Below are 26,411 nucleotides of genomic sequence, written 5' to 3'. Positions count from 1 at the left end.
AATTTAATTTAATTAAAAATTTAACAAAAGGGCTGGGGTTGTGGCTTAAAGGTAGAGCACTCGCCTCACAGGTGTGAGGCACTGGGTTTGATTCTCAGCACCACATATAAATAACTGAATAAAATAAAGATCCATCAACAACTAAAAAACTATTTTAAAAAATAAAAATTTAAAAAAGACTGGGGGCTGGGAGTGCAGTTCAGTGGTAGAGCATGAATAGGCCCTGGGTTCAAACTCTACTACCAAACCCAGAATCACAAAACTGAAAGATATGACTAAATAAAATGTAAAACTTTATATCATAAAAAATACAATATGTCACATAATAGTACATAACTAAAAGATATTAAAGCTGTCATATTGGGATTAAGATATGTGTAAGATATAGTTAGTGAGGAATCGAGTTAAAAATAATTTTGTACTATGGTTCCAACTTTGAAAAAAAATGCAATTGGTAGAATATGGATGGGAAAAAACACATTTGTAGAAATATACACCAAATTCTCAATGTGAAAGAAAGGAATTTGGGAAATTGTCAGTATTTATACAATATCAAAAAAATTAATACTTTTACACTGAGCATCTATTAATTTTTTTAATTTTGTTTTTTAGCTGTCAATGGACCTTTTATTTATTTATACATGATGCTGAGAATCAAACCCAGTGCCTCACACATGCTAGGCAAGCGCTCTGCCACTAAGCCACAACCCCAACCCCTTAAAATTTTTTTAAAATATTTTTTTAGTTGTAGTTGGACACAATATCTTTATTTTATTTATTTATTTTTATGTGGTGCTGAGGTTTGAACCCAGTACCTCACACATGCGAGGCAAGCTTTCTACCACTGAGCCACAACCCCAGCCCAACTTTTATAATATATACAAAAAAGAAAAGAAGATAAATTTGTAAAAGAAAAAAAAAAAGACACAGTTGGAACAAATACATGCAATATATATTACAAACTTTTCCAAATGAATAACAAAAAAAAAAAAAAAACACCAAGATAAAAAGACCAAGTACATGAAAAAAAAAAATCCACACAAAAGAAATACCAATGATCATTAAGCATGAGGAAAAATATTTCATTCTCATTGATAACCAAATATCAAGCAAAACATCAATATAGCCTTTTAAAATTCATTAAACTGCCAGTTGTAGTGATGCAGCCCTATAATCCCAGCTACTTGAGAAGTAGAGGCAAGAAGATCTCAAATTCCAGACCAGCCTGGGCAATTTAACAAAGCCCCTGTGTCTCAAAATAAAAATAATAAAAGAAATAGGGATGCAGTTCAGTGGCAAAGTGCTCCTGGGTTTAATCTCTAAATCTACTGTAAATGTGGGGGGTGGGGAGTAAAATAAAGTGCCACAGTCTGGCTGGGCACAATTCAGGAGCCACTTGTCAAAAGAAACGAACTTTATTTTTAGAACACACACACCACACCACACAGCTCCTCAGGAAAAACCCTCAGAGCCCAACTGCCACCACCGGCTTCCCACAAGCCTCTCAACCTCCCCCCCTCCTCCTGCTCTTGAGGCCGATTGGCTGGGTCGCGTGGGCAGAGCAAAAAAAAGTCCCCCAATGAGCAGCTCCGTGGTCTGAAAGGGCAGGGAAACAGCCCAATGAGCATCACCGCAGAGGAGCCAATCAGTTGGCAGCTAGAAGTTGCTGGGGCCACTGTGAGCCAATCATCAGCTGGCAGCTGGAAGTTTGCTGGCAGCTGGAAGTTTGCTGGGGCCCCTTCGGCTGTGGCTCTCAACATCTCCCCCTCTCTGTTTAAACAACAAGCATGTGGCTTAGGGACCCTGCCTGCCTTAGGTTGTCCAATAGTACATATGGTCCTTACCCGTAATCGGATGAGCTGACCTCAAGGCGTCAGCCTCCTGTCTTAGGTTGGTACCATTGCAATTGGATCTTACCCATTATTGACTACCGGTTCAGCATACAGCCACACCTGTGGATAGGTCTTTGTACCAGCGGCGGGGGGGGGGGGGGGGGGGGGGGGGGGCGGTGAGGTTCTTTGCCTCACCTCTGCCTCTGTTGGCCCCCAAATTTTAGCTGAACAACCATGACAAGCAGAAGGGAGGAAGATACACCAAGCCAATTGACGGCTCCTTTTGGAAAAATTGTACCACCGATGACACCATCAGCAAAAATACCCCAACACTACCACAAGTCGCTGCACCAACAGATAGTTCACAATGCATAAAGTGAGTTCACAATGCTTACAAGTGATACATAGTCCAGGCAAGTTCTGCAAGCAGTTCAGTGATAGCTCCTTTTGGAAAAATTGTACCACTGATGACACCATCAGCAAAAATACCCCAACACTACCACAAGTTGCTGATAACGCCAAGGTCGCGGGTTGTCCCCGTACAGGCCACCAAATGCTGCAGTGGAAGTTTGCTGGCAGCTGGAAGTTTGCTGGGGCCCCTTCGGCTGTGGCTCTCAACAATAAAGTTCATTAAATCCACAGAGATTTAAAACATCATGACCAGCAGGCCATCATCTAGGGGTGGTACAGGCCATCTTGTTTGCTATTAGAGACCAACAACCTTTTTGGAGGACAAGTTGGTAATCTGTATCAAAAATGCTCAAAATATATATATTTAACTCAATTTCTAGGAATTTGGTCTAGGAAAATAATCATAAATGCCATAATTTGTACCATAAGTTTATTTGTTACACAGTTGTCAAATAAAAATTAAAAACATCCTAATTATCTATCTAAATGATATGGATTAAATGAATCCTAGTACATTCATACAAAATAATAATATGTAGCAATTTTATTTTGTTTTGGAGACAGGATCTTTCTGTGTTACTCAGGCAGGTCTCAAACTCTTGGGCTCAAGAGTTTGATCTCAATCCTCAGCTGAGACTACAGGTGGGCACCACCATGCCCAGCTTCACCCTGATTTTTTTTTTTTTTTTTTTTTTTTTAGTGCTACATCCTCAGCCCTTTTTCTAACCTGCCTCTCCACCTATAGGTGGCACCAAAATGGCAGCCAACTCTCTCACACAGACATCTCAGTTTCAGCACAGGTTCGTCTCAGGGAGGTGACCACTTGTCCAAGTTCACCTAAGATGAATCCTGACCTACTCCTCAGAGTCCAGACATCCCTCTGGCTTGGTCTTTCATTCTCATTCATTCACTCCCAACTTACATAGTTAACCCTGTCCCTGAAGCAACAGAGCTAGAATAAAACACGAAACCACAAAAGCAAGAAATAGTCCTCCATCAATTTACGAATTTCCACCCATCAAATAAATCACTCTGTGTCACCACAAACATCATTTCAATTCACCCTCACAACACCCCTACCAGGCAATTATGGGGACATGAATTTTGTGGGTGAGAAAAGTAACTAAGTTCAGCAACTTGACCATAGTCACCCAACTATGAGGAACAGAGCTGGATTCAGATGTTCCTCTGCGTGACCTTAGTTTCTGCTCATAATAGAGGCTACTGCCTCCTCCAGCACCAATTTCTAACTGTTAGGAAACAGAATTTTACCAAGCAAGTTGGTTAGTTTCAATGTGAAAGGAATACTTTGAATATTCATGGTTTTCATCTTAAATTTGAAAGCAGAAATCTGCTTTCTGTAGCTGTGTGTCTAATTCAGCTCATGTTTCTATAACCTAGTTTGAAGGATGAAACACTTCCAAAAGAAGCAACCAAGTCTACAAAGGCATGGTTTGGCTCAAATGGATCCAACCACTTAGCAAATGGAAAATAACACTAAGGAGTAAGTTTTGCATCATGAGAGCAGCCATCCCTAAGGAAGCTAGAGATTTAAGTGCAAGTCAGAGAATGGATGGCTCAGAATATTCACTTTATATATGTCTAGCTTTAATCTAAACCAGTTTCTCCTAGAAAAGGTAACTGAGTCATAGCCTTTCCAATTTTTTTTCAGTTTAATTTCCAGGTCCAAAAGTACTCCCTTAATGCATTCTCTTTGAAAACAAATTATACATAGGCTTAAGTGGTCATTAATCAGTACCCCAATCTCAGCCCAATACATTGGTACAAGTTTATGGGGGTTTTTTTGTTTTTTGTTTTTTGTATTTTTTCCCCTTCCAGATGTTTTTGTATCCAGGAAATTATTTTTCTGTCTTCTTTTTCAATAAAGCTTCCAATATTAGAATATTTCCCTTCCTCCCCAAAATCTCCATCAAAGGGAAACTGCTAACTCTCAGAGACAAGAAGCTCCCAAGGGGCTGCAATAGCCTCTCTCCTTTCACCCCATTAATGGCTAAGAGGAAGGGCTCTAGTCAGACTGCTTCATGAGAATCTTAGCTCTATTACTTTCTACCTAGGTGAGCATGGGCAAGTTCATTCATTCACCATCCATTCAGCAACACTTGAGCCCTTTTATTGTCTTCTACATCCACCATTTTGGCCTATGCCATCATTACTGCTTCTGACTTTGATACTGAACAAGTCTCCCTGCAGTCACATCTGCCCTTCTACACAATCACGTCACTAGGCCACTCATACCATTCCCTGGCTTCCCACCAGCTCGAAGTCCAGTCGCCAGGGGAGGAGGCCTGTAAGTTCCTCCCTGATCTGCCCTCTCCGTAACTCACATCCCAGACCTCTCTGACTTATGCCTACTCCCCTACTGTTCTCTGTCTGCTCTAGCCACCTGGGCCTCCTTGCTGTTCATCCAACATGCCAACCTCGCCTTTTCCTTAGGACCTTTGCATATGCTGTTCCCTCTGCCAGAGAGTTCTTCCTCTGGAATCTACTTGACTCATTCCCTCTCTGTCAGGTTTCTGCTTAAATGTCCTCTTCCTGGGAAGGCCCTCCTGGACATGCAAATAGTAGCCCCTCACTGTCACTTAACACTCCCTAGTTTCCTTTCCCCATCTTGTTTTCCTCCATACCATACTATTGATTTCTTGGATTCTTTTTTTCTCCTACTAGGATGTAAGCTCTTCACAGAAGCAATATGCCAGCATCCAAAATGCCTGCATATAGCAGGTACTCAATAAATAAATTTGCACTTGGAAATCATAAGCCTGATCCTATAGGGAAAGTCTTGGAAAGGACTTTGGGTTTTATTTTATTTTTATGTATTTTTTGTGGTGCTGGGGATTGAACCCAGAGCCTTGTACATGCAAGGCAAGCACTCTACCAACTGAGCTATATCCCCAGCCCTGGGTTTTATTTTACATGTGAAGTTGCTATAGCTTAGATATGAGGTTCCCCCAAAAAATCTTTCGTGTAAGACAATGCAAGAAAGTTTAGAGGTAAAATGATCGGATTATGAGAGCCTTATTAACCTGATCAGCATATTAATCCCCTGATAGAGATTAACTGGGTGGTCATTGAGGGCAAGTAGGGTGTGGCTGGAGATGGTAGGTCACTGTGGGCATGCCTTTGGGGTTTACATTTTATCACTGTGAGTGGACTACTCTCTCTCTCTGCTTCCTGGTGACATGTTCCCGGCTGCTTCCCTCCACCACACACTTCTGCAATGATGTTTTGCCTCACCTCAGGCTCCAATGAATGAAGTTGGCCATCTGTGGACTGAGGTCTCTGAAATCATGAACAACAAATAAACTTTCCTCCTATAAAATTGTTCTTGTAAATTCTTTTGGGCACAGTAGTTTAAAAAGGTGAGTAAAACAGAAGAGAAGCCACTGGAGAGTACATAATCTGATATCTTGTATAAAGATATCATTCTGGCCATGGTGTGGAGGAGGGAAGATTCTACTAAGGGTCAAGATTGGCATGGGGAGGCTATTATGCTAAGTGTAATAAGCCAATCCCAAAAAACCAGAAGCTGAATGTTCCCTCTGATGTTAACTCACAACGTGGGTGGTAGTGATTAGGGAAGAATAGAAGTTCTTTGGATTAGACAAAGGGAAATGAAGGGAAGGGAGAGAGAAAGGGAATAGGAAAGATAGTAGAATGAATCGGAATTACTTTCCTATGTTCATATATGAATACATGACCAATGTAATTCCACATCATGTACAACCAGAAGAATGGGAAATTGTACTCCATGTATGTACAATATATCAAAATACATTCTACTGCCATGAATAACTAAAAGGAACAAATAAAAAAGTTTAAAAAAGAGATTAGCATGGGGCATCAGTTTGGAGGACAATGCAACATTGAAGCAAGAAAGACAATCAGGAATTGAGTTAGAGTAAAAAAAAAAGGTTAATCTCCCCAGACCTACCACCCATAGTGGGGATTGAACCCAAGGGTGCTTTACCACTGAGCTACATCCCCAGCCCTTTTTATTTTTAATTCTGAGACAGTTTCATGAAGTTGCCCAAACTGGCCATGAACTGGCAATCCTCCTGCCTCAGCCTCCTAAATATGTGTGATTATAGGTGTGTACCACCACAACCAGCAAAGGTTAAGTTGCATACTGGTGTGTTTGTGGGTGGGGGGAGAAAGATACCAGGGACACTCCATCACTGAGCTACATTCTCAGTCCTTTTTGAGACTCCCTAAGTTGCCAAGGCTGGAATTGAACCTGCAATCCTCGTAGCTGGTATTAAAACAGTCATGTGCCACTGTGCCCAGCAAAAGTTTAGGTTTTTAAAAATATATTTTAGAGTTATAGCTGACAGAACTTGTTAATACACTAGGTGAGGAATCTAAGAGAAAAAGAGGAATTGAGGACAACTTCCAGGTTTAGAGTCTCAATACTGAATCTTTCTGATTTCTCTTTCATGATTGCTGTGAGAAAAGAGGCAGAGAATGTAAACAGTTCACACAGTGCCGAGCACATGTAAATCCTCAACAATCATTAGCTCTTATTATTACCCCTAAGAGAAACGTGTTTTTCCCTGCCTCACTGGTGAATAGGATTGTAAAAATATCCACCCACCAATAGTGGGGGGAAAAAAACGTTTGTTGGATGTAACCTCCCTTCCTAAGGGATGGACTTTTACTTTTTAACAGAATACTTAACAGTAGTTTTGGAACATTTTACTTGCACACAGATAAATAAAAGGATTCCTCAGATTTCAAAAGACTTACAAGGCTCTTTTAGGTCATGTTTGTCTACTCAGTACTTAGCAGGAGTAACTAAAAGCTGAAATTACAAACTTCTGCTGATTAAAAATCAATCAAAACATAAGATAAAGAACATCTGAAATAATGATTTTTTTTTTAAACAGGGATTGACTTCATTTGAATACACAAGAAGCTAAAATACCACGCTGTCCAGTTCAATACAGGACACCTGGCAACCGTGTTTGTAAGTGTAACTCGGCTTTCTGCAAAGCCAACACCCAACCCTTCTTGGCTACATAGCCTTGTCCTCATTTCCCCCTGAAAAACTGTTTTAAACTCAATACAGATAACATTCTGCCTCTGTAGTTCAATTAGCAGCTTCTCTCAATAGGTTGTCTGGTTTGGCAAGTGCTTGATTGAAGTAACCCTGTATTTTGAAACCTCCCAATGGCTGCCTCTAGGTAGCATGTAAAAAGCTGCCTGTAGGGAATTTAGCAGCTATTTCAAGCCCCTTGGGGACTTTACTGCTAGCATTTTCCTCTGCCTCACCAGATATCTCTGATTATTGATGAACTGGGACCCTCACTTAAATGAAAAGCAGACATTTTTCTTTTCAGCATCTAGGATGTTTGGAGAGAGGCCCTTAAATCTGGGATCCGTTTCCCTACTTTCCACAATCCTTCAATCCTTTTACTATCTGGGAACCTGCAAAGGCAACCTTGAATTTGAACTAGAGCTAAAAAGGGCTTCCAAATTATGTGCCCCATGGGGGAGTCTTTGATCTGTGTGGCCTCTACTGCTCAGCTTTCTCTATTCAGAAGTCTAGAAGACATCTTGCTTCTGAAAGCAGAACCTAAGAACCAGCAGCCTTCCCAGGGAGCCTGTTGGAAATGCAGACTCTGAGGCAGAATTTTGGCCCTAGTAAATCAGAATCTTCCCTTTAACAAGACCCTCATGGGATTCCCAGGCATCTGCAAGTTAGAAAGGCCAGATAGGTGCTCAATCCTGGTCCTGGTTAAAGGTCCTTAATCTTCAGCCTCACTTCATTGTTCTCACTTTCCAAAGAATTCCGAGCTGCTTCATCCCAACACCTTCTCTGTCTTACCCCTTATAGCCAGGGTCTCTTTTCTGGGCCCCTTTCCCTTCTATAAGATATCTCAGCTGGTTTTAGTAGTCTGTAATCCCAGTATCTCCAGAGGCTGAAGCAAAGTTCAAAGCCAGCCTCAGCAACTTAATGAGGCACTAAGCAACTTAGTGAGACTGTTTTAAAACAAAATGCAAAAAAAGGACTGGGGATATGGCTCGTGGCTAAGTGCTCCTGACTTCAATCCCTGGTACAAAAAAAAAAAAAAAAAAAAAAAACCTTGACTCCTCTGTTCAGGTCAAAGCTCATTTTTTGATAGGAATATTTCTTTGAGGATGTATTGCCTCTAATTCCAAGTGCTGCCTCTTCAGCACCACTCAGAGTTGCTTTAATCTGTCCAGGAATGGTCTCAGAGTTGAGTCTGATTCCCCCATCCCTGGTCCTCAGCCAGGGTCTGAGTGGACATCTTGTGTCAGGGGTCTCCCCTTCCCATGGTTTACCCTGCAGTCAAATTCATCACCCTTATTCCTCTTTCCCTCCAGCTGCTCCCTACAGATCCAGCAGACAACTAGATACAATCCAGTAATGGCTGCCTTCAAATGGGAGAGACCCAGAGAAGGGAAAGGGATGCTGGATAAGAGGACCTTGGACAGATGCAGTAACACCAGCCAGGAATCCCAGCTACTCAGGTGGCTGAAAAGGAGGACCACAAATTAAAAGCCAGCCCGGGAAACTTAATGAGAACCTGTCTCAAAATAAAAACTAAAAAGGGCTGGGGACTTCACTCAATGGTAGAACATCCCTGGATTCAATCTCTAGTACCAACCAAAAAAAAAAGAGAGAGAGAGAGAGAAGCCTTGAAGAGGGTCTTCTTTGGTTGCTCTGAAGTAAGAAAGTCAGGGCTGGGGAAAGAGATACATTAGAAAAGTTTTAAGCAATTGGTTCTATGAGAGTTTGAGGTTATTATTTTCTAAACTTTACAAAGTGAGAAATATATCATAATTTTGGGGGACTGTGGAAATCAAACCCTCAGCTGGAATCATAACTTAAGGCTTTTTGCTCGGTCTGGTAGTCAGATTGATAAACCACATATTTTTTCTTACCCCTTTATCATTTATCACACAATTGATCCCCCCCCCCAAAAAAGATATATTAAAACCCTACTTTCAAACTTTAAAACAAACCCTTGGAATGTTCTTCATATTTGTTATTAAAATAGCGTCTTCCAAATTTTTATGTGTTTTTTCTTTTTCTCTTCTTCTTTGGGGTGTGTATGTGTGTGTGCACCAGTCCGAATCTTGCTATGTTTGCCCAGGCTAGCCTGGAACTCCTGAACTCAAGCCACCCTCCTGTCAGTCTCTGGAGTAGCTGGAACTATGGGTGCACATCACCATCCCTTGTTTGTTTTTTTGTTTATATTTTTCTTTCTCTTCCCTCATCTCCCCATCCCCACCCCCAATACTAGGGATTGAACTCAGTGGTGCTTTACCACTGAGCTACATCCCCAGCGTTTTTTATTTTTTAAAACTTTGAGATAGGATTTCACTAATCTGCCCAGGCTGGTCTCCAGTTTATGATTCTCCTGCCTCAGTCTCCCCCAGTAGCTGGGATTACTTGCATGCACCATCATGCCCAGCTTTTTATTTTTGCAGATGATTATTGTAGCACTTTTTGTGTACCAAGCACTGTCCTAAGAGCTTTACAAAAATTAACTTGTTTTACCCTTAAAATAATCCAATGAAATAGATCCTGTTATTAACCTCATGTATAGAAGAGGAAATGAAAGCAGAGAGTTAAGTAACTTCCTCAAGTTCACAGAACTAAGAAATGATGAACCAGAATTAAAACCCAGGAAGTCTGAATGGGTCACAGTCATATACTGAACCTGTGCTGCCTCTCTACAGGGCCTGAAAAAACACACCTTTGAACATATACATGTATATATTTTTATGTACATTAAATATATAAAGTAAAATATATTTACATATACATAAACTTAGACATAAGTATATATATACATATATATATATATATATATACATATATATATATATATATATATATTTTTTTTTTTTTTTTTTTTTTTTTTTTAATTTTGTATGCTGTTGGGGATGGACCTTGGGCTTAGGGTTCTATCACTGAGCTACACCCCAGCTCATTAATATTTCTGTTTAAGTATAAATAGAGACAGGGAGGGAAAGATCTAGTTGCCTTTCTTCCAATGGCCACCTTTCCACATTTTTTTGTACATGCTGAAAGCTCAGTTTTGAGGGAAGCATAATTTCTCTGTCCATAGGTCCCCCGTGAAGTCTAAATGACTACTTTCATAAACCTCAGTCTCCTCATCTGAGGTAATGAGGTAGTTAGATTAGACGAGCTAGGGCGCCCTCTGAACATAAGGGGCCTGCAATAAAAATTATTAAAATTCCCCAAAAAACAAACCAGGCAGCATTTTTCTTTTTCAGGTTTAACTTTGCAAGTGGCCATGGCTTAGTGTTTTAAACTAATTTTAGTTTAAAAACTAATTCTGGATAGTTCTTGTGCCTTCCTGGACTAACAATAACTGGGGTTTGCCCTGTGCAACTGACGGTATCCTAATGCGTTTGTGCAGGTTTAAATTTAAATTTCCGGCCAGTTTCGGTTGGTGGGGTTTGAGGAAACGCTCAAGCCCAGAGCGAGCGGCGAAGGAAACGGCATCGCAGCCACTGGTGCAAGCGCGCCCTCTGCCGGCAGCTCGTGTGCTCCGGCCTCTTGGGGGGACCTCTTCAGCTCCAGGGGCAGCGCAAAACTTGTGCCCTTCCCTTCCTCCTGCTATATTACATACAACTGAGCAACGTTTGTTTAGTGCTTTTATGAGCTAGGCACAGAGTATTTGGGGCTGGAGACAACAAAGATAAATAAAAACGTCCCAGCCTTAAAGGATCTCACAGTCCAAAATCAGATCATTGTAATGTCACTTGAGAACTCAATCACCGGTGCTACACCCTAAGTCCCCATTAGTTTGCAACCTCAAGTTGTACGCAAGAGCCCAAATCAAACAGCACGGTACGATGCGCTTTTGTTAGGAAAGGAGAACTAGTAGCACACTAGCATTTTCTCCGGGCACAGAAACAGATGACCTGCTCAGGAGCCTTAGGGGAAACAAATATGGATAGTCATGGTGCAGAAGGTTGCACCATCAAGAACATTTTAAATTTGTGATTCAAATTTAAGAAACACCTGTCTTTGAGAAATGCATGCAATACATAAGTGCAAAAGGTTTAAAAAAAATCAAAACCCACATACATCACATAGCTACTGAGAAATGGAGAGGTCAGGGTGAAGGTGGTGGAGGAGGCTGAGAGCACCTAACACAAGCAACCTGCATGCTGCTCTGCCCAAGACCAGCCTGAACACTTGTGACTGAAACCAAGGACTGCAGCCAGAGGCTTAAAGGAAATCCTAGCCAGGCTTCGTCCCCTGAAAATCACTACCTATTTCTCAACAAATGTAAGACCTATTGAAAAATAAAAAACAAAGCTCTTCACCAAAACTACAGAAAAAAAAAAAAAAGCCACACTTCCCTATTTCATTTAATTGGTCAAAACAAAAACAAAATCTATATTTTTACACATGCGCAAAATGTTAACAATGTACCTGTAGCAGTTTTGTGAAGTAGTTTAGCAAAAGGGTTTGTGTGAAATAAATATACTGATGTCACAATAAAAGCTGACCTGATTCACCTAGTTTTACGAGTGTGTTTTTTTTTTTTGGGGGGGGGGGGCATTGGGGAAGGAGCCCAGGGCCTCACTCATGTTAGGCAAGTGCTCTATCACTGAGCTACACCCCAGCCCTTGTTTGTATGTGGGGCTTTTTTGGCCAAGGTAGGGAGCTGCTCTTCAGGGAAGTGTGCCTGGCCAGATGTGGTTGGGGCTGAGTTCCTGAGGATCATGCTCCTCAAGATAGCACATGCAGCCACTGCAAGGTTGGAGTTATATCTTATTTATACTTATTTGTCCTAATTCACAGAGGTAGCAGGTAGGAAAGAGGAAAAGGCTAAAGAGGAGAGGGGTGGCAGACATATGTCTTATGCCTAAATTAAACCAGGCTGAACTCCCATGGGTAGATTAGAATTTTACATATCTTATAAAGAGGTTCAAATAGTATTTTCCAATACAGTTTTAATATAAAGTAGTTAAGACTGAACCATGGTTAACATATAATTCAATTATATAAATAACAAATAGGAATTAAGTAATAATTGAATGTATAATTATGTTTTTGTGTAATATGAATTTAAAAATATATATTTTTTTTAGTTGTAATTGGACACAATACCTTTATTTTATTTATTTTTATGTAGTGCTGAGGATCAAACCCAGGGCCTCACATGTGCTAGGCAAGCTGCTCTACTGCTGAGCCACAACCCCAGCCCTGTAATATGAATATTTATATAACAGAAAAATGTGTATTTTTATAATATTATTTATGTAATTAGTAATAATTAATACATATGGATAAATAGAATGCCTTCCTTCATGTAATTATAAAAGAGCTCTAGCCAGATGCAGTGGTGTATGTCTATAATCCCAGCAACTTGGGAGGCTGAGATAAGAGGATTGCAAGTTCAAGGCCAAGCTGGCAATTTAGCAAGACAGTGTATCAAAATAAAAAAGAGTTGGGGATGTAGTTTATGGGCAAGGTCAATCCCCAGTACCACAATAAATAAATAAACAAAGAAGAGCTCTAATGTATTGCTTTTTTTTCTTTTAAAATAATTTTTACTTTTTTCATAAAGCAGGAAGCACTGTTGTGTATCTAACCCAGGGCTCCATACATGCCAAGCTGACATGCTACAGGTGAACCACATCCCTAGCCTTAATGTATTGCTTTGTTAATGCTCCTTTACATAATAATTCTTTATGAATTATTAAAATATCAGTTTGGCTTTTAGTCAGATATACTGGTTTTTTGTTTGTCTTCTTTTGTTTCAACAGGAGTCTTCCTGTGTTCCCCAAGCCAACCTTGAACTCCTAGGTTGAAGTGATCCTCCTGCCTCAGTTTCTTAAGTAGCTGGGACTATGGTTGTGTTCCACTGTGCCCTTGCTGGCCTTTAGTCAGAATATCCACTAGAGTCTAGAGTATAGCATGATATGAACTAGTTTCAGTCCTTTTTGTATCCCCCATGTGTATCTTTTTTTTCCCCCTCAGTACTAGGGATTGAAACCAGGGGTGCTCTAATACTGACCCACATCCTCTGCACTTTTTTCTTATTTTGAGAGAGGGTTTCATTAAGTTGCCCAGGCTGGCCTTAAACTTGTGATTTCCTGCCTCAGTGTCTGGAGTCACTGGGATTAGAGGTGTGTGCCACCATGCCTGGCCCAACTCAGTGTTTTGTTTTGTTTGTTTTTTAAATATTTTTTTAAGTTGTTGATAGACCTTTATTTATTTATTTATTTATTTATTTATATGTGGTGCTGAAAATTGAACCCAGTGCCTCACACATGCCAGACAAGTGCACTACCACTGAGCCCCAGCCCCAGCCCAAACTCAGTGTTTTAAAAGAGCTCTCATCAAACTCCTTTCCAAGGGGAAGGGATATGAACATTGCTCTATAGTTAATATAGTCAACTCTTAATCACAAGCTACTTTATTGTTCTGCCTCGGAAACTCCCATCACAGAGACCAGAAATACTCAAAGAAATACTGCATCCTCTCTACAGACCTACATACATGAGAATCAAAAGGTGGCCTGGTGAGCAAGGAATCATCAGCACTGCATTAAAAAACTGAAAAAAAAAATGAAGCTACAATGTCACTATAGAGAGCTTAAGCATCCAGAGTTTAGACAGCCATTGAAGAATCTTACTCCACTATAGCACTTACATTAGACCTGGATTTGCCCTGGGACCAGAAAAGCTGGCAGTCCTTTGCAATCAGAGCTGTGAAAAAGGAAGACTCAGACCAAGTTCAGTTTCTTTAGGGAATGGATAAAATTTTGTTGTTTTCTTTTTTGTAAATTGGATGATTTTTTTCAAGTATAAAACATTTTTCACACGACTCTCAAAAATTCCTAAGCCTTTGGCATGTGGTCCACAGTATTCAAGGTATAAAATAGTGAAATCATAACCTCAGTCAAAGATGTAGAAACCACAGCATTCTTCACAGAATTAAGAGAGCTGGAAGTACTGGTTAGGAAGAATAAGGCATGGATGAAAGTGCTACAGGGGCAGGAACAAAACTGAGTCACCAACACCTTCACAGGGCCTGGTTCATAGTAGGCAAAGATAAATATTTGAAAATGAATGATCAAGTAATAGGTAAGCCAGAAAATCAAAGTATCAGGGGGATAACAAAACTAGATTTAAGTAAATAAAACCCTAAGAGATCAGAATTCAGGAAATTAGATTAAGTATAAAAGGCTCTAGGTCCTAGTAAGCAGAATACAGGTTCAGTCACAACAATGGCTGGGGCTGGAGGTTTGGCTCAGTGGTAAAATGCTTGCCTGGCATGTTGACGCCCTGGGTTCAATCCCAGAACCAAAACCAAACAACAAATAATGCCCCCCCACCCCCACCCCCCAAAAAAAACTCAGACTTGAGGAACTGGTAGCTACCTAATCATAGTGGCATTTACTCTCTTCAATGCATTTACTGCTGACCTAGGTGGCATCACATTTCTAGATATTTTTTCCACTTTATTATGAAAATTTACAAACATATAGCAAAATTGAAAGCGAACACTGTATACCTGCAACCTAGACTGTACCATTAACATTTAATTTTTTTTTTTTTTTGAGAAGGGGTTTCACTATGTTGCCCAGGCTAGACATAAACTCCTGGGTTCAAGTGATCCTCCTACTTCAGCCTCTCAAGTAGCTGGGATTCCAGACCTGTACTACTGTGCCCAGTTTTTGTTTGTTTTGATACACTTAAAATTATAGAGGCCAGTGTGGGCACACCCTGTAATCTCAGCAACTTGGGAGGCTAAGGCAGGAGGATCACAAGTTCAAGGCACCTGAGCGACTTAGCAAGATCCTGTCTCAATAAAAAATAAAAAGATCAGAGGATGTGGCTCGGTGGTTAAGTGCATGGTTAACTGCATGCATCTGGCTGCTGGGGATTGGTTGCCTTCTGCAATTTTTCTAGTAGCAGGGCAAATGAAATTTTATCATTATTGTTATAATACAAAGGATTGAACTAGGGGTGCTCCACCATTGAGCTACGTCCCCAACCCTTTTTCAGTTTATTTTGAGACAGGGTAAATTGTGGAGGCTAGCCTTGAACTTGGAATCCTCCTGCCTTAGTCTCCCAAGTGGTTGGTATTATAGGCCTGAACCACAGCACCCAGCACAAATTCTTTTTTGTTGTTGTTGTTGTTAGACACGATACCTTTATTTTATTTATTTATATTTATGTGGTGCTGAGGATCGAACCCAGGGCCTCGTGAATGCTAGGTGAGCGCTCTACCACTGAGCCACAACCCCAGCCCCCAGTACAAATTCTTAAAACCAATAAGCCCATAAGCCTTTTCCACCTGAAATAGTGTTAGAAAGCATTTTTTTAATATGTCTTAAAATAATAAAGTATTAGCCGGGAGCAGTGGTGTACACCTGTAATTCCAGCTACTCAGTAGGCTGAAGCAGATGGATCACAAGTTCAAGGTTAGCAGGGCAATTTAATTAGACCATCTCAAAATAAAAAAACAAAGAAACTGAGAAGAAAAAAAAGAGGGGGGCTGGGGATTTAGCTCAGTGGTTAGAGCACACTGGGTTCAATTATCAGACTACAGAATACATAATATATAAATTTTAAAAGATAATAAAATAAATATTTACATTACCAGATTTTATGTTCATTTAACTGGCAGTTTGATGTGCAACACTCCAGATGCAGCCCCTAGCTTTGGAACATGGAACTTTACTCACATCCATGGAGTAGCTAGACATTGTGATGTCAGTAAAACACTATATTAAAATACCCTTATAACATTTTAATTACAGAAATTGTTAATCATACATGGGAAAAGGATAATGTTGAATCCCCATGTACCAATCACCCAGCCCCAACAATGATCATAGTAAAATGCATTAAAGATTCACCTTGGCTGGATGAATAAATAATCTGTTCCTTTTTATTGCTGAGTTTTATTCCATTATAGAACCACCACAGTTTGTTTATCCATTTATACCCTGATTGCTTATTTGGGGAAAATTATGAATATATATTCATATGCATATTTTCATGTGAATGTAAATTTAATGTCATTTAGATAAATACCTAGGAGTGGGATTATCAAGCCAGCACAGCTCAATATATTGAGAGAAAGCTCTCAGCTTGTGGTTTCTCTGTTATTTATGTAATATGAATAAATAAGTGTATAGATCTGTAATAGATACAAACATATGTATATATATATATATATGAGTAATAATTAATATTTATAAGTAAATGTAGAATTTGCCTCGTTATACAATTTTAAAAAGAGCTCTAAAGTATTGTTTATTAATACTCCTTTACATAATAATTCTTTATGAATTACTAAGGTATCAGTTTGGCCTTTAATCAAGAGTGCCCACTAGATTCTAAAAGGTAAACAGTAAATTTAGCATGACAAGAAAACAAAGTATCAGCCACATTTTTCTGTGTATTCTGGGTAAAACCTGTGTTTGTGGTTTCTATGAATGAAGCACAGTTCCAACCCTAACAGAGTCATTGGAAGCCAGTATTCTTGGGTAGCAAGATAAAGAATGCAGCCTCATAAGTTATGATGCATCAGCATTAAATAAAAATGGTATATTGTTTCAATACAAAAAAATATGAACAACTATGGCACTGTAATAACAGAAGTGCTACCTATTTCTTACAGTGGAAGATATGAAATTAGCCAAGAATGATGCATTAGCAGTAAAAACATGAAGAGATTATTCCTAGGTCTGAAAAGGAAGAGATGATTCAAGGACATGACAAGAATCTTCACATTCACTGATTAAGCAAATATGTAAGTACACATTGCTACCAATTACTCTGTATCTTCTTCAATAAATTACTATACCTCATTTGAAACCACTTTCTAATCAAGTTGTTATATAGATAAAAGCACTGCAAAATATATTTACCCAGAGCCCCATATACCCTAAAGTCAGCCCTGCATGAAATATAGTTTCTATAGAAGGCAGGAAAAATGCCTTCTTGCAGAATGAGTTGACACTCTAGCAATCATCTTTAATGACCAATGAATTTGTCAGTATTATTAAAACAGTAATTGTGGATTTTTAGAAATTTGATGTTTCCATCAGTTGCTGCTGTTAGTCTTTTTGATGTTGAAATCGTTCTTAAGTTAGTGGGAACTTGCATTCTTTTTGAAAGACACCCATTACTCTTTGATAGCTTCCTTGCATTTTAGCACAAAACGTTTTAGATTTATCTTGTGTAGTTCCTGCTCCCTACCTAGAACTGGACATTTCTTCAAGGACGCTTAATGTCTTTTAGTATGAATTTTTAAAAAGTTTTTATTTATTTATCTATCTATCTATTTATTTATTTATTTTAGTTGTCGATGGACCTTTATTTTATTTATTTATATGTGGTGCTGAAATTTAAACCCAGGGCCTCATACATGCTATGCAAGCGCTCTACCACTGAGCCACAACCCCGGTCCTTAGAATGAAATTTTATTAGAGACCAAAATCTGAGTGCTAGGGACACTCATGGAATTGGATTGTCATTCATTATAAGCCTTTTCAATTAAGAAACTAAAATTTGTGGGGGGGAGGGTACTGTGAACAATTCAGGGGCACTTAACCAATAAGCTACATCCCAGACCTTTTTATTTTTTATTTTAAGAAAGGGCCCCACTGAGTTGCTTGGGGCCTCAATAAGTTGCTGAAGCTGGCCTCAAACTTATGATCCCCTTGCCTCAGCCTCCAGAATCACTGGTATTACAGGCATGTGCCACCACACCTAGCAAGAAGCTAAAATTTTTTAGTGGGGGGTACCGGGGATTGAATCCAAGGTGCTTAACCACTAAACCACATTCTCAACCCTTTTTATTTTAATTTTTAAAAATTGAGATGGGCCTTGCTAAATTACTAATGGTGTCTTTGAACTTGTGATCCTCCTGCTTTAGCCTCTCAAATCACTGGGATTACAGGCATACATCACTGTGCCCGGAAAGAAGCTAAGATTTAAAATTTTTAAGATTTAAGATCTAAGATTAAAATTTTCAATCCATCACCTAGCTCTATGGATTTTACCTTCCAATTTAAAATTTTAAATAACATCTGTAATATGTCCAATTCTTTCCTTTACCTGATTTTAGCAGGTAAAGGTACTCTTTACTAGAGTACCTATATCCTTTCTGGCTTTCCTCCAATCTTCAGCCAAAGTGATTCTTAGAGCTTTAAACTGTCATCTGTCTGTTTAAAACCCCTCATTGAGTTCCCATCACTCTCTCAAGTTAAATTACTCATACACACACACACACAGACACACACACACAGACACACACACACACACAGAACCAACTTAATGCAGCTCTGGAGTAGCCATTTCAGATACATTAGGTATGACAGAACAGGGTTCGTCTCCTGGTGTAATGGTGAAAAATGAGATTCCTCAAGCTCAACTTGTATTTTGTTATCACAATGCATAATCTTATCATAATCTTAATATTATTTCATACACATGCAGATATAAAAATCTGCCATCTAAAAAACATTCTAGTTAACTAATATTTTTCCTTTCCCTACCTAAAGTAATTAAATTCAAGTTATGGTATTAAAATTGTGAATCTCACATCTCTTTTTTTAAATATTCTTTAGATGTTGATGGACCTTTATTTTATTCATTTATTTATATGTGGTGTTGAGAATCGAACTCAGTGCCTCACACATGCTAGGCAAACACTCTACCACTGAGCCACAACCCAGCTCTGAATTTCACATCTCTTAACACTATAAATGAATAGATAATGATTTGGAATTTTTGCCTTAGTAAGAAAAATTTTAATTTCTTTAATTTTATAAGATGAAAACTACTGAATTTTTTTTAATCTGCAAAATGTTTTATTTACTACCTCTACTTTGTGTACACTTTGTGTACTTCTAAACATCTAGAAATACTTGATGTTTCAAATGAGGACTTAAGTTTTGTCCACGATGGATATAGTGGTGTTGAATAAACTATACATATGTAATAATGGTTATATCTGAAAGCTTCTTCTAAGTAGGATAATTCTGGAGTCCTTCATCTCTTCCATTTCGTTCTTTGAATTTCTGTTATTAATTAGTACCAACTTACTTTGTTCCAACTCAGGTTGGAACTTTCTTTGAATTTTGTTTTATTCTTTCCATTTCTGGCAGTGTGCTAGATAGATCATAGGTAGGCAATTGCTATAGTAGGACACAGACTAAACACCTGACTTTCTTTCTCTGTTAGCTAAGACAGCAATTGTAGGCATACACGAAGTTTAAATCAGAAAGGTTTCATGTTACTGCTTCAAGGATTAGGGGCATAGTTTTCAGATGGAAGGGTAGTACCCCCAGAAGCATTTTAGTTGTCACAATGATTTGAGGAGTGAGATATAATACTGGCATTTAACGGATGCAGGCCAGGTGGGATAGTCCTATCCAATGAAGAATTTTCCAATATTGTCTTGGAAATGTCAAAAGGTGAAAAACATCTTTAGCATATCTGAGCCTAGAAATCAATTCTTTTTATATACAAATACTCAATTCTTTTTTATATACAGATGCTCCTCTACTTAGGATGGGGTTATATCCTTAAAAATCCGTCATAAGTTGAAAATAATGTAAGTTGAAAATACATGTGATACATAACACAATGCCTTAACAACATAGTATATGTACAGGTTGGTTGTCTCCTCTTATCGATAGCTGGGCTGACCAGAAGCTGTGGATCATTGCTATTACCTACCATCCATCTCTAAAGAGTGTCTTACACATGTTCCTAGCCCAGGAAAAGATCCAAATTCAGACTCTGAAGTAGGGTTTCTATTGAATGCATATTGCTCTAACATAATCATAAAGTCAAAATTTTTAAGTTGAATAATCTTAATTCGGGGACTGACTGTACACAATGAAAAATGTGATTAAAAATTTCAAGAGGGGGCTGGGGATGTGGCTCAAGTGGTAGCGCCCTCGCCTAGCATGCGTGAGGCACTGGGTTCAATTCTCAGCACCACATAAAAACAAAATAAAGATATTGTGTTCACCTAAAACTAAAAAATTAAATATTAAAAAAAAACTGACAGATGACAGTTTAAAGCTCTAAAAAAAAATTCAAGAGGGGTTGGGTTTGTGGCTCAGTGGTAGAGTTCTTGTCTAGCATGCTTGAGGCACTGGGTTCAATTCTCAGCACCACATACAAATAAAATAAAGGTCCATCAACAACTAAAAAAAAAATTAAAAACAAATTTCAAGAAAACAACAACCATACAAATCAAAGAAGATGAGCGTGCACGCTTGTACATACACACACTCATGTACGCACACACACATGCACACTTTTATCAAAAACTTTTTTTTTTTCTTTTTCTGGTCCGTTCTATAAATATTGAATTTTTTAAAAGTTTTATAATCTGGACATGGTAACTTCTACTCCCTGGCCCTACTGTAGTCCAAAAACACAGACTCACATATAAGTTTCAGATGATTTAAGAAATTTTAATTTGAACTATTTGGCATAGCTAAGTGTCTTCTAGTTTTCCTCCCATAATACTGAATAAGATAGGATAGATAGATAATAAAATAGGCAGACAGTTAAGGAAATGCACCCCATAATGGCATCTCTAGATATAAAGCCACTCCATGAGATTAACCTGTAGAAGCATTCCAAACATTCCAGCCAACTCCTTAATCCCTAGGCAGTGGGAAAAGGAAGGCAAGACAGACCTGAGTGAAAGCTACAGACTCAGGAGTTAGCAAATAAAAATGTTGCAGGCTAAAAACTAACAGGCTTAACATCTTTCCAATACCTGATTGGCACAAATTTTGACCAATAGCATGGGTACTTTTTAATTCCTGATTAGCATAGATTTCAGCCAATAGCATTGGTACTTTTCCAATATCTGATTAACATAGATATTGACCAGTGCCTCTACTCAGCAGCTCTATAAGGTCCTAGATTAGCACACTTAAGTGACAACTCCAAATGGGTCTCCTCTTTCACCCTGCAGGAGTTCTCTTTTCTTCTCACTTGAATAAATCCTAATGTTTTATGCTTACTATTCTTTGTCCATGGATTTCATTTTTTGAACACAAGAGCCCCAAAAGAAGGCACTAGCAGGAGGCTGGGGTCTGCTGCAACACTACTGTAGCACAGGCTGAGAATCCAGTTTCAAATACCAAGTTATTCAGTCTTATCTTTGGCCATGAAAACTTTTTACAAAACACTTCTCATCTGGGCTGGGGATGTGGCTCAAGCGGTAGAGCCCTCGCCTGGCAAGCGCGGGGTGCTGGGTTCGATCCTCAGCACCACATACAAATAAAATAAAGATGTTGTGTCCACCGAAAACTTAAAAATAAATATTTAAAAAATTGTAAAAAAAAAACACTTCTCATCAACTCTTTGTAGGCACGCCACAAGTTTAAGTGCCCTCTCAACAAATAGATAACTAGGGAAGATCTAAGAACTAACTGTACTTACCATCATCTTCCTTCATATCTCTTGAGAATGAAAAACCTACTTTGATAATGACCTTTTGCCTCCTTTTTGTATCCTCAATGTTCCTGTTTCCTAATTATTGCCACAGTAGTATTTGGAATCTAAATTGGTGAGGAAAATATATTTAGATATCTAGGATGCCTGTATTTTGAGTGGGGGAACTGGAGGTTGAGCAGAGATCTGCAGAATTCCCCTTGGTTGATGATTGCCTACTTTATCTTCCACTGGAAGGAAGCAGGAACAGTTGTTTGGCTGAAAATTTGGGGTAGTAAAACATACTTTTTATTCCCACTAGCTATTGGTTTCTTTCTCTTCTTCTTCTTTTTTTTTTTTTTTGGTTCCAGGGATTGAACCCAGGGGTACTTAACTACTAAGCTACATCCCCAGCTCTTTTTATTTCTTTATTTAGAGACTGGGCTTCCCTAAATTGTTGAGGCTGTCTTTGAACTTGTGATCCTCCTGCTTCTGTCTCCCAAATCACTGGGATTACAGGTATACACCACCATGCCCAGCTTCTCTTCTTTTTCAATATAAATTTTTTTTTTGCTCTACCCTCTATTGTTCTTATTTTTTTGTTGTTGTTGTTTATTTTTCAAATTCCTTTATTCCATCTTCTCTTCTCTTTCTAATGCCAAATCTCTGTATTTTCCAAGTCTCCTACCTGGCTTAACTGACTAAGCAATTAAAAGTACTAAATATCCTTTCTATCTTTCTTTAGAGCCACCCTTTGAGGACAGTCTTGCCAAACAGTTCAAAGGGGCTGCTGACAGAGTACAGCTGCAAACTGACTAATGGCAGTCTATTGAAGTATAGAGTTCTTGTTTTACTTTTCTCATTTACTTTTGGTTGTTGAATATAGGTAACATACTTTATTATTCAGTAATAGACTAAATGTATGCAATTAACACCAGTTTTTTTCTGGTTTATTTTTGTTTTTAGGTGTGTATTAAACGCAGGGCCTCATACATACTGGCCATGTGCTCTGAACCACTGAGCTACATCCCCAGGTCAATCCCAGGTAAATTTAAATGTCAATTTCTGAGGCAAGGCATTAGAAGGAAACAAACAAACAAACAAAAAATTAGAAACCTATTTTTAAATGTAGCAACCTAGGCAGTTTGCATAATGTGCATAGTGATTAAGAATACAGGGATGGGGATATAGCTAAGTTGATGCATGCATCAACGCCCTGGGTTCAATCACCAGCACCATTAAAAAAAAAAAAAAAGAAAAAAAGAAAGAAAGAAAAAGAAAAGAATACAGACCAAGAGCTAGACCTCCTGTTTTTAATTCAGTTTCATTCTTCATTGACTGTGACTTTGGGTATATCTTCTATCTTTACTTCGTTTCAGTTTCCTTTTCTATAAAGTGAAGGATAGATTTTCCCTCACAAAGTTGTTATTGCTTTTGACTTAGATAAACAGCATTCTAACTATTAAGAAACATTTTGTAGGATTCATGTCAGCAGCCCCAAAGTCACAGTCAATGAAGAATGAAACTGAATTAAAAACAGGAGGTCTAGCTCTTGGTCTGTATTCTTTTCTTTTTCTTTCTTTCTTTTTTTTTTTTTTAATGGTGCTGGTGATTGAACCCAGGGCGTTGTCAGTTATATTACTCCAATTTATAATAATGACTAGATCATGTTTTAGAATGTCATTTGTAATGTTTATGATTTTCAGGCACCTGAAAATGTGATTTAGATTACAATAAGAAAAGATGTTTGACTTAATAACTGATTAATAAGTTCTTAAGAAAGAAACCACTTTGTATGACCCAGTACAGAGTGTGAGTAGGAGATATCTGCCTGCCATAAAAAACACTAAAAATAATCTTGAGCATGATGATAAACTACACTATGAAATACATGCTTTACATTATTGTCCTATCAGTTCTCCAGTTCCTGGCATATGTCACCTAAGCAGACTTTTCTCCCCCAGTAGTGATTCTTTGTTATTGCTTTTGACTTAGACAAACAGCATTCTAACTATTAAGAAACATTTTATAGGGATTCATGATTATTATTTAAAGTGTTAGCTGTGAAAATATCTTTAACACTGTGCTTTTCTTTTTTAAAATATTTATTTTTTAGTTGGACACAATATCATCTTATTTCATTTATTTATTTTTATGGGGTGCTGAGGATCGAACCCAGGGCCTCCCACGTGCTAGGGGAGTGCTCTACCACTGAGCCACAAACCCAGCCCAACACTGTGCTTTTCAAAGAGAAAGGATAACTATTTGAAAGTAATAAAAAGAGTATAATAGAATCCCAGACATGAGAAGAAAAAAGTCCATGAGCTCACAGATGGCATTCATCTGCCAAGATAGGGAATCTGTTTCAGGAGCTAACCGGTTTTGCTTGCTTTATTCTGCTGAGTACACTTGACTTGGGACAGGAGGGCAAAGTGCAGTGGGCAAATTACTTTTCCAGACAGAAAAGACTATGGCACTTCTGCCTCTCTACATTAAGGGCTAATTCACAGCCATCTACTATTCTGGTTTTTCACTGAAGATGTTACTGACCTGAATGGCCTAAATGTTTATTACGTACTTAATGCATATACTACTTTTAATAATAGTTCCAAACAAAAATTTTTACCTTACAACTAATTTTGTTTTATATAATGTCTATATACAAGTGATGACTGTTTTATGGAGCATGGAGATTTACAAGTTAGAACTTGAGAATTTGAGAGGCAGCATTATCTGATGGAACCAAGGCTTAGGAGTCAGGCTAGTGAGTTCTGAATCCTACCTGGTATATTTCTCACTCATCTGAAGATGCATAAGTTATTTAATTCCTCTAAGCCTATTTCTTCAACTATAAAATAAGGATAGTACTGATCTTCAAAACTTGCAAAAATTCAGTTAGATAAATATGTGAAAAGACTGCCTACCTTCTAGTACAAAGGCAGAAACATCTCCAACATTCTATGAAGTACCCTTCTCCCCTGGAAGAAGAAGAAAAAAAAAAACTGTATCACTAAATTTCTAGAAAGGTCAAGGTTTTCAGTAAAAGAAAAATTCATGTGTACAATGATTACCAAGAAACATACTTCATAGGCAGAGTGTTGGGATGGAGAGAGAACCCTCAATCTGTTTGGCAATTAATCCTATGGGAACTAAACCTCAAAGTACAAAACTTGGGAAATTTTCCTTAGTACTGAAACGAAAACATCATTTTTATATGGAGAAAACAGACTCAGGGGCCTGAAAAATTTTCCTTATTCAATGGATAAAAATCCTCCATAAAGTATATTTGTACTCAATTGACTAAAAAGTTATGTACAGGTATCCGTTAAGTAATGGAAATTTATGTGCTGTTCCTTGCCTAGGTCTTGATGAGCCCCAGGGAGGCCTTCAGGATGGAAACCTGATCTGGGAATAGGTATTTGAGCTCAGTTAATTCTAAAGGCCTTCCCAGATCCTTCAGACGCCAAGTGGTATATCAGAGTGTAGTTCATCATCATGCTCAGGATTTTCTTTAGTGGTTTTTATGGTATATGAAGGTGTAAAATCTACCAAAGAAGAATGGTCTAAGGGGGAAGGAGATGACAAGTGACAGCCACGTGGCCTTCTACTTGGAAGAAAAGTGGATGCTGATCCATAATGGGGTGGAGGGGAATGGGAAAAAAATGGAGGAACTGTGATTGGCAAAGGGGAGAGAGGGACGGGGAGGGGGCATGGGAGCAGGAAAGATGGTGGAAGGAGATGGACATCATTACCCGAAGTACAGGTATGACTGCACATATGGTAGGACTCTACGTGGCATACAACCAGAGAAATGAAAAGTTGTGCTGCAATTGTGTAAAATGAATCAAAATGCATTCTGCTGTCATATATACCTAAGTAAGATAAATTAATTATTTTTTTTTAAAAAAAAGGAGTAGAACGAGCGACGGTAGGTACAGAGGGGTTCCATAGGGGTCCAAGTAGTCTTCCCACAGCTTCCAGGATTCCCTTCACTTGGAATCGTCAATGCACCTGTGCTTGGAAGAGACCCGTCAAGAGTCGCCCTCCCGCAGCGACCACTGGGTCCCCTCCTAGGGCGCCCCGGATCACGCAGCACCAACGGACAGGGAATGTACATGTACGTCTCTGTACCTAAAATGCAGCGGGGCCCCGCTTGTACTCCACAGTGCAATCACCAAAAGGCATTTTCTCCTGGCACCCGTGTGCGTCAGTTAGCATGTTCGGAAATTCTTCAGAAACCAACCCCTGGAGAAGTACATAGACTCTCCTAGGAGGCACAGCTTGCTCAGGCCTGGGTGAACAAGGGAAACCTCGGAGGTCACTCTGAATAGCTCCCCATAGTCCTGGCCTGTTTCTGTCAATCCGCGCGTTAAATAATGGTGGAGCAAAAAGGCACAGTTTTAAAAACATGACATCCAACCCGGCGGAGAGCGCGCGCCTATAGTCCCAGCTACACAGGAGACTGAGGCAGGAGGATCGCGGGAGCCTAAGAATTCAAGACCAGTCTGGCAATATAGCGAGACCCCATCTTTAAAAAAAAAAAAAAAAAAAAACGAACAGAACAGAACTGAAAAAAAAAAAAAAACTCATACAAGAAACCGCGACAGTGCAGAGGGACAGCCTCACTGGTCAACGTTAGGGGTGGGCGTGAAGCCGCCCAAGGGGGGGGGGGGGGGAGAAGAAAACCACCCGGTGCGCAGGCGCACA

At 39.0% G+C, this 26,411-nt stretch overlaps 1 long non-coding RNA gene across 3 annotated transcripts in view; it reads left to right on the top strand.

Annotated features, from left to right (window-relative positions):
- The window catches only part of LOC114087342 (uncharacterized), a 152,288-nt gene extending 129,539 nt beyond the window's left edge, over positions 1 to 22,749 (top strand). For 2 of the 3 annotated variants that reach the window (XR_011707394.1, XR_004618604.2), the window contains 2 exons: positions 7,148 to 7,227; positions 8,610 to 9,297. This is a non-coding gene — a long non-coding RNA (uncharacterized lncRNA). Of the gene's footprint in view, positions 1 to 7,147; positions 7,228 to 8,609; positions 9,298 to 16,914; positions 17,047 to 22,670 lie in introns of those variants that run through there. The other variant, XR_011707395.1, reaches the window with a different exon arrangement.
- Positions 22,750 to 26,411: the final 3,662 nt, after the last annotated feature.

This window comes from Marmota flaviventris, chromosome 4, assembly GCF_047511675.1.
Source record: "Marmota flaviventris isolate mMarFla1 chromosome 4, mMarFla1.hap1, whole genome shotgun sequence".
Classification (NCBI taxonomy): domain Eukaryota; kingdom Metazoa; phylum Chordata; class Mammalia; order Rodentia; family Sciuridae; genus Marmota; species Marmota flaviventris.
Note: the sequence above shows the minus strand (reverse complement) of the source record. Positions and strands in the feature narration are given on the sequence as shown.